This window comes from Dioscorea cayenensis, chromosome 7 (genome assembly GCF_009730915.1).
Source record: "Dioscorea cayenensis subsp. rotundata cultivar TDr96_F1 chromosome 7, TDr96_F1_v2_PseudoChromosome.rev07_lg8_w22 25.fasta, whole genome shotgun sequence".
NCBI lineage: Eukaryota > Viridiplantae > Streptophyta > Magnoliopsida > Dioscoreales > Dioscoreaceae > Dioscorea > Dioscorea cayenensis.
In genome coordinates this window covers 6,935,037-6,952,967 of record NC_052477.1, presented here as the reverse complement: position 1 = coordinate 6,952,967, position 17,931 = coordinate 6,935,037, and positions in this window count along the sequence as shown.

Sequence of the window (17,931 nt, the reverse complement as noted above, 5' to 3'; positions counted from 1 at the left end):
TCCATGTGGTTCATTTAATGAATCTTGCCAAAAGCTTGGAATCTAATGGCATGTTGTCATCGAATGAGAACACTCCTCTCATCTTGCTTCGCCTCAAATGTGCTCAACACCTCCAATGTGAGTTGGCGAAAAGTAGGTTCATCGATTGCAAATAATTCCGTCCAACCATTTTGAGCAAATAAATCTTTCATTTGCTCATCCCACCCGACTTCTCCTAGAACACTCCATTCAACATGATGAAAAGTACCAAAGGGTTTGGTTTTTAAACTTTCATAACGAGTCTTGTGAAGAGAACAAAAGAAACGGGGTTCTTCGGGGGTGTGAGGATCGTTCCTCGGCCGTTTAGAAGCGAGTTTCTTGACGTGTGGCATTCCTACATCAATAATAACTCAAGTAAGAATTAAAGGACTCCAAGAGAATGCATAATGTGGCATGAAAATGGATAAAAACATGAAGAAGCTCAAGAGAATAGGATCCATACGGGCATATGGAGCCCGTATGGATACTATTCAACTTGCAAGAGGTTCCCATCAATCATGAATTTGAAAAATTTGTACATACATTCAAGAAAATTCAAAGACATGATGTTCATACCACACAATACAAGCTAAAAGCTTGAAACAATCCACACAAAAGCTCAAGAAAGCAAGAAGAAAAGAAGAGAAAAAATTCATGTCATCAAGTTTCTTACCAACAAAAATTTGAAGACACTTGAGTGAAGCTTGAAGAAACACTAGATCTACTTCCCAAGGAGATGAGGAGATGATTTAGAACAAGACTTGGTGAGATTCGGCCATGGTTTGATGGATGATAGAGGCTAGGGTTCGGTTGGAGAAGAATAAGAATGGAGAGAGAGAAAAGGTGGCAAGGTTTTCATGAAAAATATGACTCCATACGGCCTCAATGAGGTGCTCATTGAGGCCATTTGGAGTAGTGTAAAGTTGCTAGAATTTACAAATGGCCTTAGTGAGGAGCTCATTGAGGCCATTTGGAGCAAGCCAAACTTTCTGGAAAAATCCAGACGGCCTCAATGAGCTCCTCATTGAGGTCGTTTGGACTTAAAATTATGCTTTAAAGCTTTGAATGCTTCTCCAAACTCATGGGCATGGCTACAAAGTGTTCTAAAATCATCTCCAACATGAAATAATGGTTCAAAATTTCGATCTAATGCATGAAATGATAGCCAAAACAAGTGTTACTCAACAATAAAAATAAGTAAACAACCACATGGACAATGATCATGATAAATAAAACAATGAGAGCATGGACTTATTCAAATTAACAACTCCAAGAGAATCCAAAAAATGACAAGAACATGAACATGAAGAGCACACAAACATGAAAATAAACCCCCGAATGCTTGGGTTGCCTCCCAAGAAGTGCTTGTTTAACGTCACGAGCCTGACGTACCTTGTTAGTTACCTTACGGGGATTCGAATAATTTAAAATTACCCCCGGTCATCTTTGAATTGTTGTTATTAAAATATAGCTTCAACCTCCGTCCATTCACCTTAAAAGTGCCTTTTTCGGGGTGAGTTACTTCAACTGCTCCGTGTGGAGAAACTTGAGTGATCGTATATGGACCAGGCCAACGTGACCCAAGCTTTCCTGGGAATAGTCTTAGCCTGGAGTTGAATAGTAAAACTTAGTCTCCCACTTGAATTTGTTTAGGGTGCCTGATATGCCTATCATGGTACTCCTTCACCCTTTCTTTGTAAAGTTTGAAATTTTTCGTACGCCATGGCGCGCCATTCATCCAATTCATTTAGTTGAAGCTTCCTCTTCTCACCAACAAGAGTGGAATCAAGATTTAGAAATTTAATAGCCCATTAAGCTTTGTGTTCAAGTTCAACAGGTAAGTGACAGGCTTTTCCATAGACTAATCTGTATGGAGTGGTCCCTATAGGGGTCATATATGCAGTTCTGTATGTCCGGAGAGTGTCATCCAAGTGTTCTGTCCAGACTCTTCTATTCTGAGCAATATTTTTCTCCAAGATTCTTTTTAAATCCCTGTTGGAAACTTCCACTTTCCCGCTAGTTTGTGGATGATATGGTGTTGCTAGTTTATGGTAAACATTGTAGCGCTTTAGAATTTTTGCAAACTGATCATTACAAAAGTGAGTGCCTCGATCGCTAATGATTGCCCGTGGTGTTCCAAACTTAGAGAAAAGTTTCTTAACAATTTTACCACTGCCCTTGTGTTGCTTGTTGGTAGGGCCTGAGCTTCCACCCATTTAGACATGTAATCGACTGCCACGAGAATGAACTTGCAATCATGTGAGCTTGGGAATGGCCCCATGAAGTCAATCCCCCACACGTCAAAAATTTCACAAGCTTGATTCCAATTCTGGGGCATCTCATCTCAGTGAGAAATGTGCACTCTAGCGAGAAATGTGCACTCATACTGGTGGTATACTGGCTCAATGACGACCTCATTGAGGCCGTTTGGGGTAGGCAAAAGTGCACTCTAGCACTCATAATAGTATCCATACTGGCTCAGTGAGCACCTCATTGAGCCAGTATGCCTTCAAACACACTACCTTCTTCTCTGGCTACAGTAATCATCCCGGGGTCAATCTAGGGCAGCATTGAGGCTGTATGCCATGGTTCAATTTCTGACTTGAAAACTCTCCATGTGCTACAGTGGTAGCTACAATGATATTACTACAGTGCCGATGCCACAGTACCACTGCTACAGTACTCCATCTGCAGTATTTTGCTACAGCGAATACACTACAGTACCGCGGTGTGGTTTTCTTCTCTTTTTCGCCCAAATTGTATTTTCGTGTCCTCCACGGCGTTTCCGTGCCCTACAAAGCAAATAACACACGATTAAGCACAAAACGGGCATCAATCCTTATAGAAATACATGCTAAATATATCAAATATATAAAGTAAAATATGTACATTTAGACACTTATCACATCCACACCGGCCTGTGGATGTTCCACAAGCCCCTGTGGAATTTCCACACGGGCGTGGGGAATTTCCACATGGGAGTGAATTCTTTGGAAATCTGATTTTCGGCCGGCTGTGAACAATAACCTGCTCCAGTGATTTGCTGTAGGAACCTATTACAGTACCTGCCAAAAATACTCCCGAAACCACACTTTTGATTGGGGTAACATAAATGGGCACACGTTTATGCCGTAGATCTTGTTGCTTCTACAATCAAAGGCCTCATTGGTGAAGATCTTCTTATCAATGCACAAGTCAGGATACCCAAATGTGACTGCTTTCGTGCCCCTCCAACTCATTGTAATGGCTTGAATACATGGAGGTTGGCACACATTCATGTATCTTAGAGCCCCACTTGTGTCTTCGCGTTTGTTGCTTCCAAGATTCCATCAAATAGTGTGTTCACGATCTACTTTTGGCTTCTTTTCTTAATACTTAGCTTCACAACCCTACATGCACAAAAGAACACTAATACATATGTATTAATGATTAAACCTAATAAAAGTAATGCTTATTGTAAGGAAAGAATACTTTATATTCTTAACACACAAGCACTTATCAAACTCGCCCACACTTAGGCTTTTGCTTGTCCTCAAGCAAAAATAAAACATTGAAGCATAGAAGAAGGAAAAATTGAAAGTTCTTGGCCTTAGGTTCACCAAAGCATGCAAGGAGAGCATTCTACAAGTAAGGAAAATTTCAACACGAAATATGAACTTTCAATGCTCTAGCTAAAAACTCGAATCAAAAAGGACAACAAACCCGAGATTGTGTAAGTGTGTGTGAACTCACTCAAGTAAACCCAAAGTATACTCCTTAATATTCCAAGTATAAGGGACTTATTTAACTACAAAACATAACAAAACAAAAGGATGGTAGTAGCTTCACACATCCTCTAAGGTAGCCCTTTCCGAAGCGGTCGCTAAGGTGGCTTTCACACTTTCGAGATGGTAGCTCTTTCTACCGGGGTGGTAGTTTTCACTCATCCCATGAGATAGTTCTTTCTCTCATTAGGACATAACTAGTATCCAACTTATGAGAGTAGCTTCATACTTCATAGGTTGGAGCTCTTTCCACCCCCAATGCAAAACTAAACAATCTATATTTTCTTTTTTTTTTTGTTTACCATTTCCATTTTATTTAGCAAAATGGAACAAGAAACAAAACTAATTAGCCCCTTAAACATCGAACTTGAGTTTCCAAAAAAGTTTCATGAGTGAGTAGTGCACAAATATTCATCGGGCAAAAATTCCTAAAAATTCAAGTAAAAACTAGAGCATGAGAACATTCAATGTTAAAATTTCTCCTAAACTCAAGAATACAAGCATTGCAACTAAGGTGAACCGCCATTGGCTACGTGAGCATGTATGTCAATCAAAACTTGTGTAAAAGACATGTGCAAAGCGAACTCCCCCCACACTTAAGATGTACATTGCCCTCAATGTACACATGCAAGTACAATAGAAAGTATAGCAATCAAGTAAATATGTGGGAGTGGGCAATTGAAATAATACTCCCCTGACTCCTAATGTTGCGTTTGATGGAGCTAAATTCTTGGGAGTAAAGTTCCAGCGGGTTGTGAAGCATACACGGCCCACATTGGTCGTGCCCATGATTAGTTCTCAATTCCCATACTGACAAGACCATCTGCATGCATACACAAAGGGGTTCAGTGAAGCTCAATAAAAACAAAAATAGCTCGTGTATATAAAAGATAAGGCAATGAAATACAGCTCGAGATTAAAATAAAAGGTAAACTCATAAGGAAGGTTTTTTCTGAGTATACAAATCCAAAATAAAATGCAGAAAGAAAGATGAAAAATATAAACACAAAGCAAAGCAAAGACGCATCAAGCGTCGGTGTCATCCTGTGCTGGCTCTACTGCTGCTGGCGGTGGTGGACTAGGTGGATCGATCGGTGCATGAACCGGTGATGATGCCATTGGAGGAGCCGGAGGGGTGCGGGGTCTCATAATAAAAGGTGAAGATCCGTCGCTCTTGAGTAACTGCTGTAAGGTATCGAAACGCGCCATCACCTCTGCGTGCTGGGCAGCCTATGTCTTGCGAACCTCAGTGATCTCAGTCTGTAGCACCCCTACCGCACTCTCGAGCCTCTCAAATCAATCATGGACTCAAGATGGTGAAAACACGCGTACCAGAGGTGGCTCCTGTGATGCAAGAGATGCCTTAGTCTTCATCGGTGCAGGCTGAGGCTCGGGGACAGGCTGAGAACCCTCGGCATCATCGCCCTCACCCTCGGCTATCTCTAGGGCGGATGTAATCAAAGCATCCACTCCCGGTAGAACCCTGCGAACCATCCCCATCAACCTCATCGTCTCTATACCCATGAGGGCAGGTATACTCGCCTTCTCGGCTCCTCGAATCGAGTCCAAGAAACCCATACCCATAATTAGTCTCGTGATGTAAGGGCCCAAGAATATCACTCCTAATCGACATACTACCCCTGATGTCGTATATACTTTGCCAGTATGTGTCCTAGGTGTATCGGTGCGCTCTATACCATAGAATAGAGATATAGCAGCTCCTGTCGGCTGAGCACACCGGTGCTGTCACCACGACCGTTAACTGACCTGCTCAGAACGGCATGTATGTACCTGTAACTCAGCCTGGAGAGACATGTGGCCTTAGACACCCCGGTTTCATACTTCCCCTGTCCACATAGCGCTCTGTATGCGCGCTGCGGTGTCAACACGCTGAGGTAATCCGTAGGTAAATGCTCGTAGTCATCCATATTATGAGTGTTGCATTACAAAGACCAAGTCTAATTGAGAACTGGGTGACTGACATTCTGTGATGCTGTCCGAGTGCTCTAAACTGTATAGTGTCTACGTTGTCAAAACTGGAATAAGAACGGTCGAACAAGAATGATGATAACACATTGAGCGCCAACATACGGGTCGCATGATCCCGTATGGTTAACAACCGACTCTATCTGCCTACGCAAGCATCTCCTCTATCTCTTCTACCATGTCACATGCCCCCTGAACCTCTCACTGCATCCATGTCAGGAAAACGTGTCCGTCCAAACCTTAGCTTTGCCAATCTCTAAAATTGAGCCTGATGCTCGAGAATCACGAATTTCATCTGTTCGGGTTCAGGTGATGATTCACGCGGACATTTCTCATCTTGTCTCTTCGACCGAGGTACCATATCTGTAAAAATTAAAGAACAATCGATCAAAGAAGTTCACAGAATAATACAGCAGAAATCCACATGGTTGTGTAGAATTTCCACACACCCTTGTGGATCCACGAGGCATGAAATCCGCACGGCCGCAAGCTAAAAACTCACAAATGCATCATTAAATCTCTTCTAATTTCTTCCTAAGCATACATACCCCTTCTTATTGTAGAAATGAAGCAACATTCACTAGTTTCATCGATTAAAATCAAGAATTGATGAAGAAAAGAAGGAAAGAGGGTTTACAGACAAGTTGAAGATGTAGAACTTGGAATCGGCCGGAAAAACAAGTAAAAACCCTTCTAAAATGATGGTGCAAGGTCGAGAGAGAGTAAGAGTGCGCTCTTTGATTGATTAGTAGTGTGAGAATAAAGAAACATGATGAGACTTTAAAGGAAACTCGCGCCTCTTAACGTTCTGTACATCCACACGGCGTGTGGAAATTACCCAGGGGCAGACGCACGGCCCTGTGCGCTCTCGGGATAACACTCCTATACTCTGAACACTTCCACATGGGCATGCAAAAAATTCCTATGCCAGTGCGCCGACCCACTGGGGCAGACGCACGTCCTTCAGGCTTCTCTATCCAACCGAAAAAACTCTCTAAGTATTTCACACGCCCGTGCGAAAATTCCACACGGGCGTGGATCCTTACTGCTAAATTCACAGGGGCAGAGGCCGTCCCTATGTATTCTCGGGATAGAAGAGAGCTCTTCTGCAGAGATCCACATGGGCGTATGAAAATTACCCACGCCCGTGCGTTTGTTGACAGAATCATCCACAGGGGCGAGTTCACTGACAAGGTCCCCTTGCGTATATCCCGCAAGTGCACGGGTTTGTCAAAGTAATAATCCCGGGTGAGCGGGGTCGAATCCATAGGGAGTAGGGAGTAAAAACACTTAATTTGATTCTTAGCTATGTGAAAGACCAATGATAAGGAGTGTGATAATGATTCAATTCTCAACAATAAAAGCAACAAGAAAGAGAGCAAAAGTAAAGAAGGGGGTTAGGCAAACGATAAAGATGGGGTACCCGGATAATGCTCCGCCTAGGATAATTATTTCAAGTGCACAAACCCTCTATTATGCTTCCTAATCAATGCAATGGTGAGTCGTGGAAATCCTTAATTACATAGTCCCAAATCTAAAGTCAACTATGCCTAATATACATGTCTCGGAGGAGAAATCGAACAATCTCAACACCTCGCACTCGTATAGAGTTGCAATAAGCTCTAGGGATTCCAAGTGATAAATCTCTTCCTAATTATAGACCTAACCCTTTGGTCCAGGTGGAAGGTCCCTAACCACAATTAAGCCCTAGATACTACGATCACCTCAACGCTTCACTTCGTTGCACGCGCAACTAAGCCCCAGCGGAAGTTCATCCCTTAGACCATTCACTCTATTATAGCCGTAAAGAACTCAAGGAACGGAGGTAGAATCTATCACACCGGAGGGGAAAGGGGACGCTCCTATACCTCTCGACACACCCTCTCAACCCTCTCCAACCTAGCTTTGTCTAACACTCGTGGTGTGTCACTCACTCACAAGGTTACCAACAAGAACTCTCAACCCTAGTGTCACTCTAGGGAAATGTTCATACAATCAAGCATTCAAGGTTGGAACTCACAATAAACATCAATTTATTGAAAGCATAATAAAGAGGTTCAAAGAAACAAATACATCCTAGGGTTCACAATACCCGAGTACCCACTAGGGGTTTAGCTCTCCATGGAGCTAAATACAATCAAAGAAATAGAATGTAAAAGCAATGAATCCATAAAGAAACCCCCTCGATGGTCGTGCCGATGGTCTTGTGGAGAGTCCTCTACTCGTCGATAGGGATCCTTTGTCCGGCCTAGGATACACCACGTCGGATCGGTGCCGACGAAAGCTCTCCCAATAACCTTTTTCCAAATGACGCGCGATGTCGGAGCCATAGAACCTCTCCAAAAACCTAGCCAATACCCCTCAAAACCCTAGCCGAAGCCCTCTCGCAAGTTGGGGAAAAGATGGAGAAAAGAATACCAAAATCAGGGCTGAATCAGCTTTAAATAGGGCTGGAATCGGGCGACTACACGGGCGTGGATGCTCCATGCCCCCGTGCGGAATTTCCATACGGGCGTGGGTAATTTCCACACGCCCGTGTGGATTCTCTGAAACTGTTATTTTCGGCCGGCTGTGAACAGTAACTGCTACAGTGTTTGCTACATTGCCTGCTGCAGTGCTCTGCCAAAAAATATTCCCGAATCCACTTTTCATCGAGGTAACATAAACGGGCACACGTTTATGCCGTGGATCGCTTTGCTTCTTCAATGACGGATAAGTTGATGGAGATCTTGTTCTATGTGCATAAGTCGGAATGCTCGAGTGTGACTGCCTTTGTGCCCCTCCAGATGGATGTACCCACTCAAATACGAGGAGGTTGGCACACACTCTAGCATCTCACGCCTGACCTATGTCTTCGCGTTTGAACCTTAGCAAGATTTCCTCCAAAATCGGTGCATTTTGATCCACATTGGCTTCTTTCCGTCATAATTGGTTTCACAACCCTACTTGCATAAAAGTAACATAAAAACACACATATTAATGTAAAAACCCGAGAAAAGTAATGCTCAACATAAAGAAAGAATGCTTCGCATTCATATCACACAAGAACTTATCATTCACGCCCCTGTGTCTTCTCGGGAAAATTCTGCACGGGTGTGGACCATCACAAGGTCGCTCACAGGAGTGAGTCCACAGCCCTGTGTGCCGTCTCTGGATGAGCTCTAAACGAAAACGCACGCCCGTGCAGAAATTCCACATGGACGTGTGTTTTCTCTAGACACTTAGAAAACTTTGCAGGCTCTGCAGAAAATTCCTGAACACAAATATACACTCAAAGCTTGCCTAATAATGCAATTTTAACCAGAGGAAACACGAAAAACACGCTCAAACGACCAAGATTCTTTGCCACATAGGATTAGGCACATGATAACGCCACAATGTCCATGAGAAAATCATAGCAAAAGCATCTAAGAATCAAGACACCAACACTTAAAGCCTTATTCATGCAAACAATAAAGTAAAAGGTAGGAAAACAATAAAGACTTGGGTTGCCGCCCAAGAAGCACTTGTTTAACGTCACTTACCTTGACGTACCTTGTCTTATCTCACGGGGCTCATAGATGAAGGTTTCCCTCTTATCCATGACTTGGAAACATGATGAACATAGTCTTTTAGAGGTAGAGGAAGAATTGTCGAGCTTGATACCACTTAACAAGGGTTCGTCAATCTTGTTCTGTTCTTCTGCATTAATAACAGGCTTGGGTGTTTCTTGTGGCATCTCCTTGCTCGCTTCATCTTCTGGAGCACCTTCTTCATGATTCCCGGAGTAGATGGTACTTTCTCCTCTAGACCAAACATCATTACTTCTTCATTATCCACCTCTTGGCCTAGCAACCCCTCGTACGGTCCGGATTCAACATTTCTTGCACATATTCATCAAATATCTCATCCAGTAGTGTCAAGAAAATATAGAGTATCATCAAATTTTGTTTCTGACAACGCCCCTTGCTTGTGACCTGCAAGTGCACAGGTTTGTCGAAGTAATAAATCCCAGGTGAGTGGGTATCGTATCCACAGGGAGTAGGGTATAAAAATACCAAGATTGCTATCTAACTAAGCAAAGACGGAATAATGATTTTGTTGATAAAATATAATGAAAGCAAGAATAAAAGAAACAAGAAAGAGAGAAGCACAAATAGATGAGAGGTAAGGCAATCGATAGAAATGGGGTACTCAGATATTGTTCCACCTAGGACAATTGCTTCAAGTGCAAAATCAACTATTATATCTCCTAATTGATGCTTAATGAGTCGTGGAAATCCTTAAACACACGGTCCCAAACCTAAGGTCAGTCGTGACTAACTCTACACTATGTCCCGGCGGAGAAATCGATCAATCTCAACACCTCACACTATACAGAGTTGTAAGACAGTCTAGTGGTTCCAAGTGATAACCCCTACTACAATGTATAGATCTAACCCTTTGGTCTAGGCGAAAGACCCCTAGTCGCAATTAAGCCCTATGTGCTAAAGTCACTTCAACACTTCACTCCGTTGCCTGTGCAACTAAGCCCTAGCGGAGGTCATCCCTTAGCCCATTCACTCTACTATGACCGCAAAGAACTCTTTAGAATGTGGAGGTAGAATAAATCACATCGGAGGGGAAAGGGGGTGCTCCGCTACCTCTCGACTCAACCTCTCGACCCTCTCCAATCTTGTAATGTCTAACCCTCATGATGTGCACTCACTCACAAAGGTTACCAATGTAGACTCTCAACCCTAGTGTCACTCTAAGAGAGAAATCATGCAACAAGCATTCAAGATTGAAACTCAATTAAAGACATCAATTGAGGAAAACATAATAGAAGATTAATGAAACAAATACATCCTAAGGTTCACAAATCCAAATACCCACTAGGGGTTTAGCTCTCCATGGAGCTAGTTACAATCAACAATGAAATCGAATGTAAAAATAAGTAATCCATAGAAAAACCCCCTTGGTATTTGTGTCGATTGTCTTGTGGAGTAGCCTCATATTCTCCAAAGGTCTCCTTGTCCAGCCTAGGGCACACCCCGCCGGATCAATGCCGATGAAAGCTCCCCCAATAACCTTCTTTCAAGCAGAGCACGGTGTTAAAGCCGTAGAACCTCTCCAAAAACCTTGCCAAACCCCCTCTAAACCCTAGCCGCAAGTCTCTCAAAAGTTGGAGACAAGATGAGAAAAAATATGCTGAAATCGGGGCTGAATCACGGCTTTTAAAGGGCTGGAATCGGGTATCCACACGGGCCTGTGGATGTTCCACACGCTCCTATGGAATTTCGACACGGGCACGGGGAATTTCCACTCGGGTGTGTGAATTCTCTGGAAATCTGATTTTCGGCCGGCTGTGAATAGTAACCTACTACAGTGATTGGTACAGTGGTTTGCTATAGTAGCCTGCTATAGTGCATGCCAAAAATACTCCCGAAACCACACTTTTCATCGGGGTAACATAAACGAACACACATTTATGCCGTAGATCGCGTCGCTTCTACAATCAAAGGCCTCATTGGTGAAGATCTTCTTATCAATGCACAAGTTGGGATACGCAAATGTGACTGCCTTCGTGCCCCTCCAACTCATTGTAATGGCTTGAATACATGGTGGTTGGCACACATTCACATATCTTAGAGCCCCACTTGTGTCTTCGCGTTTGTTGCTTCCTAGATTCCACCAAATAGTGTGTTCACGATCTACTTTTGGCTTCTTTTTTTAATACTTAGATTCACAACCCTACATGCGAAAAAGAACACAAATACATATGTATTAGCGTTTAAACCTGATAAAAGTAATGATCATTGTAAGGAAAGAATACTTCACATTCTTAACACACAAGGACTTATCAGTTTTATTCTGAGCTAACTCATCTAGTTCATTTACAAACTCTATTGAACCATTGATAATGGTGAAAGAGAACTCCATGACTGGTAAGCTTCACTCTGTGTAAAATAACAAGGTGAAAGGGGGCAGACTGAAAGGATGACATCGAAGGAGTTCTACATAAGAAAGAAGAAATTAATCTTGGACTCAAGGGCTTCTATTTTTAATCGACTTGTTACACCAAAAGGATGAGCTCACAAGAAGATAGATGGGGTATAAGTCACCGCATCCTTAGTTCCTAGCTCGAAGTTTCAATGGAGAAGAAAAGTCAATGAAGAAATGGGAGACCTAGAAGTATACACTTTACAGGTGATTGTTGAAGGGTCTAAACAGCCACTTGAGCTAGAGTATCCCTTCACTAAGCTGAGAAAGAAGATAACATTTGGTACAAGTGGTGTACAAGAAGAAGATTTTGATCAAGTAGTACAAAAAAGGGTAAAATCCTTATCCCAAGTTGGGTTCCAAACTCCTCCTATGGGGGAAAATGACTCATGTGAGGAAGAAAATGACAACCTTATTTTCACATCCAACAAATACCCAATGTTTGCAAAACTAAAGAAGCAATTAGATCAACGAGAGAATGATCACATATCTATGATGCAGACTATTGCATCTCTGACTAGTGTGATCTCTCATTTAATTGATCAAGTCCAAAACTTACTTCAAGAAAACCCAAGGGTTCATAGGCAATTACCATCTGTACATATTGCCCAAAAAGAGGAAGATAATGATATAGAGGAAGTTCTCGAGTTCCATGAGTGAGTTGGGACATCTACAGCTCTTGAGTCAGTAATATCTTGAGAAAAAAATCCAAAAGATGGTTGCTTGCCAATTGAAGCAAGCTAAATGTTACTTAAAAGTGATGGTGATAAACCCATACCTAAGATTTCCATGATCAAGTTGCTTACCCTAAGGGGTATAGTGTTATGAAGTTTAAGAAGTTTAATGGCTTAGGAAATCCAGATCAATACTTGGCTCATTTTGTAACAACATATGGAGATACAAGTAACAATTCATCTTTCTTATTACGCCAATTTGCTGCTAGCTTAACTGGAGTAGCATTTGAATGGTATGCAAATTTTCCATTTGAATCTATCCACACATAGCAGCAGATGAAAGACGCTTTCAGAGTTTGATTCGGTGGAGTAAGTGATAAGATCACAATAGTAGACTTGGCTAATATAAGACAAAACAAAGATAAGAAGGTTATTTAGTATGGGATGAGATGGCGTAACTTGAGCATCAAGTCTGAGCAGCTGATTGATCAAACACAAGCCATGGAGTTGTTAGTGGAAAATATTGATAGCTGGATGGCACCCTTTCTTAGCTCGTCTTACATCCACACTTTCCAAGACTTGATCTCTCAAGTTATGAAGCTGGAAAGAACTAGCTTAAAGGTAGTGTCTACGATGCAGCCCACCAGGATGGATAAAGAAAAGCCAAAGAAGCCAGAAAGTGTCAAACATGTGGGCTTCGCAACTGACAAAGTAAAGGAGGAGAAGACACTACCAAACTATAACAAGCCAAAGCCACCTGCACTTGGTGGTGGAAATGAACCCACTAAACCTTTAAGCTCTCTTCAAGAAAGGATAAGAAAAAAGTATCCACTTAAAAGGGATAAAATGATGAAAATTTTCAAGGATGCATTAAAGTGGGTTTGCAGCGTCCAGAAAGCAAGCATCTGTAGAAGCAAATAGAAAGATCATATGAACTTCTGTCCTTACCACAGAGTGTTAGGACACTCAATCGAAATTGTTATGTATTTAAAGATTAGATTAAGCAGCGGTATCAAGAAAGGAAGATCACTTTATCTAAAAGTGTATTGCTCAAATAACTAGCAGAGCATACCAACTATGTGTTAGTTGCACTGCAAAAGAAACTTTATGGGGCAAGATGTAAGGGGCACATCAGAAGGTACGTAAGTTGAAGAAGGTCCTCATATTCATAAGGAGCCTGCTCCTTTTGGAGTTCCAAAAGGCTTATAGGAAATTTTTATCTCAAAAAAGTCAAGAAAGATGTTAAAGAAATTGGGAGAGCTTCTCAACTGGCAGAAAGCTCAAGACTCTGATGAAAAGACCAAGCAAAAAGCCAAGAAGAATAAAAAGATCAAGGACAAGAAAAAGAAGCATAAGCAAATAAAGCCATTGAATTCCATCAAAAGAAGATGATTATTAAAGAATATATCAATTCCTTAGAAGATTATCAGCAAAATGAGAGAGCTCTGATTACATTATGGGATTATTATCCCAATGAGGTTAAGTAGCTGCTCACAGATTTAGACGAGTCTGAAGATGAGAAGCCCATAATTAAGACTTGTAGAGTCATTACTTTATATGAAGAAGACGCATGGGATGATGTTGATGATGAAGATGATTCTCTAACTGAGCAGTTGTATAATCAACATGGAAGACCATATGTGAGTAAGAAGCAAAAAAAGAAACAAGCTTTTAAAGAAAGGGTTCGGATGGTGAATGCAAGGTTGTAGGAAGCCCCATCACAATCTTCTCAAATAGGCTAGCATTATCAAAAGGAGAAGCAAAGAATGACACCTAATTATAAGATACCCAGAAAAGTGATGACATATGAGGAGATTCCATCTTTCATCCAAAAGGTGACATATGACCTCACTCATCGAAACCCACATGTTTAGATAGTAATGCTCCTTGGAATGAGCCTAGGATCACAGAACCTATGAATGCTTCTTTCAGCCAAAAAAAATACATCCTCAACATAGTGAAACTTGAAGAGCTGACACGAAGGAAGGAAGAGTGCCTCAACCTTTAAGCAATGTAAGAGATGGAAGTTTTCTCATAAGAAGAGACAATTTGAGAATTGTTTCAAAAGATGGTTAAGGAAAAAGTGTTGCTTCTGAAGAAGAAAGAGGATGCTGCAGCAGACATAAAAGATCATCCTAAGTATTTCCCTTTTTATTGTTTAATAGGGCATACACTAAAAGATTATCATGGTTTCAAGAGTTGGTTATATAAAGCACTCATGTCTGATGCTAAACACTTACCTGAAGAGTACTCTAAGGCATCAGGTACTTGTTATCCCCTGCCAATTAAAGAAAGATGTGATGATTGGTGTAATCACCAAGATGAGGACAAGGAGCCTTGGATGATTAATAATGTGTGAATGCTTCTCGAGCAAGCATGTGGGACAAAAGATAAAGGAAATTAAAAAGCTACTGACATCAATGAAGACATTGTACAACCACACAGAACCTCTACTTCAAAGAAACAAGACTGCAATATTACTATCCATTTGAAGAAAATTCTAGCTCAAATAAGTGTCTCTGATGCATTGATGATGTCGTAAGAGCTCAGAGACACTTTGATCTATATCTTGCAAAACCCAGAAGAATATCAAGCTTATTTTGCATTAGCTCATATGACAAAAGCTCTCTAGGATTTTTGTTCTCTGGCGATAAGTTCTTGGAGAAAGAGTTGTTGTTGGGGATAAGGGAGCATAATTGACCCTTATATGTTACTAGGTCTTGTGATGGGATAAAAGTCAACTGAATCCTCAATAATCCAGGATTATCAGTAAATTTGATGACACTAAAGACTTTGCATGCCTTGGCTTTGGTGACATATCACCTATCAGCTGAAAAGATCATTGTCCAAGGCTTTAACCAGCATAGTCAAAAGGCCCTTAGGTTAATTACTCTCTTTTCAAGATTGGGAAGCTGAAATTAGAAGTGAGGTTTCATGCCATCAACACTGATGCTTCCTATATAGCATTGCTAGGGAGACCATGGTTACATGAAAACTATGTGGTTCCTTCCACTTTGCATCAATGTTTGAAGTATCTGAAGGACAATGATATATACCGCATAAATGGAGAGATTCAACCATTTGGTGTGCATGAAATCAATTATGATGATGCATAGTATTTTGTGGGTACACTAGCATAGGGCAAGCTTTCCGCAGCCAAAGATGATGCTTACATGAAAGTTACTAAGACTACCAAGCTTACTCAGAAGAAATTTTCATTCTTGCCTTTGAAACCGGACTTTGGAAGTGAGATGGGGTCTTCAGAAGAAGAAGCAGATGATGAAGATATATATGCTACTTATGCCTTCTTAAGAGAAACCGGCATTTCAAAAGTGATGATCATAATGGAGAAGAAGCTTCACTCCCACCAATTAAAAAGGAAGATGATGATAAAAGTCCAGTAGAAAGTTCTCTTCATGTTACAAGAATACTAGAGGACCTTTACGAAGTTCTTGATTAGTTAGATGTTAACTCGGTAGAATGGCTCATCACATTCTATGTGTCTTTTCGTCTTCAGGAGGAGAGAGGGATCTTCTTTAATAAATCTGATCCTAATTAGTTAAATGATGAAGATATTTTGATGATCAAAACAATGGAAGATGAAGAATCTTGGCCTTTGAGGATTCCAGATTACTATCCTCCTAAGCTAATAAAATTAATAAAGCAAACTATGATCAATTTAAAGCATTCAAAGGATAGACATATTCTCTTTGAGAGATTTTGGCATCTTTTCAAAATTGATATCCAAGGTCAAGGCTTAAGTAATAAGGGACTTGGGTTTCATGATGAGAAAGTATATGAATGTCGCATAGTGCCATTTGTCAAAGAGTCAGATACAAAGGATGAAGATTCAGTTGAAGAAGCATCAGATGATCATCTTGTAAAAGATATAAAATTGAAGAATGCACCCCTAAGCTACAAGACAGGCTGGCAAGCTACAATTGATGAGTTAATGGAAATCAACTTAGGAAGTGAGGACGATCACAAACCCACTTTCTTAAGTGCACAATTAACTCAAGAAGAGAAAAAGGCCATTCAAAGCACTCTTGCAGAGTACGTTGACCGTTTTGTGTGGAGCTATAAGGATATGCCAAGTGTTGATATAGAGGTAGCAATGCACAAGCTTGCCATCGACCCAAGTTTTTTACCTATGAAACAAGCACCAAGAAAGATGAAGTTTGACCTAGAGGAGAAAGTCATTGAAGAAACCAAGAAACCAATTGAAACTGGTTTCATAAGTGAAGAAAAGCACACTAATTGGATTGCTAGTACAATGTCTATCAAGAAGAAGAATGGGCAAATCAAAATATGTGTGGCCTTTAGGGACTTAAATAAAGCATGTCCCAAGTATGATTTTCCACTACCTGCCATGGAGATCATAATTGATATCACTTCCTCTTATGAGATATTTTCTTTCATGGATGGTTTCTCTGGGTACATCCAAATCAAGATGGATCCAGAGGATGAAAAGCACACTGCGTTCCGAACACCGATAAGCATTTACTATTACAAGGTCATATCATTTGGACTAAATAATACAGGGGCAATGTATCAAAGAGCTATAACATAGATCTTTGATGACTTGATTCACCAAGTCATGGAATGCTATGTAGATGACTTGGTGGTGAAAACACTATCAAGAGATCAACATCTCAATGACTTGAGAACAGTGTTCGATCGCATTATAAAATACAACTTAAAAATAAACCCTATGAAATGTGCATTTGGAGTACTATATGGAAAATTCCTTGGGTTTGTCATGAGGCACCAAGGAATAGAGATTGATCCCTCCAAAATTAAAGTGATCATAGAAATGCCATCTCCAAAGACATTGAAGCGGTTAAGGTCCTTCCAAGGGCGTCTTTCCTATATTCGAAGATTCATCACCAATCTTTCAAGAATATGTAAGCAATTTTCAAAGTTGGTGAAGAAGAATGCTCCAGTCAAGTGGGATGATGAATGCCAAAACTCTTTTGAAGAAATTAAGCATTATTTATTGAATCCCCTAGTGTTAGCAGTGCCAATTGCATGAAACCCATTGATCTTATATACAATGGTTTTCGATGGATCCCTTGGGGCTCTCCTAGCTCAAGAGAATGAAGAAAACAAGGAGAATGTCCTATACTACTGACACATCTGAATATGCGTATAAATCGAAAGTGCACAGGTGTCGAAGTAATAATTATCCGGTGAGTCGGGTAGTCAAATCCACAGGGAACGGAAGTATTAGTAATAACCACTTCTCAATTATCTAGTCAGAATCAATGAATATGATAAAGTGAACTTAATTGCAAGCAAAGCAAACAAGTATGCAAGAAATAAAGTAGAAGAGTCTCAATCACTAAAGATGAGGTACTCGGGCAATGATCCCCCTAACATCTTCTATAAAGCTCAAGATTCACTAAATGCTCTAGAATTGAGTCTAATGAGTTGAGGTATTCCAATGATAACCAATCCTTGACTCCAACCAAAAGGCACTAGTCCCCTACAAGGTCCCAGTGGAGAAATCGACCAATCTCAACACCTCA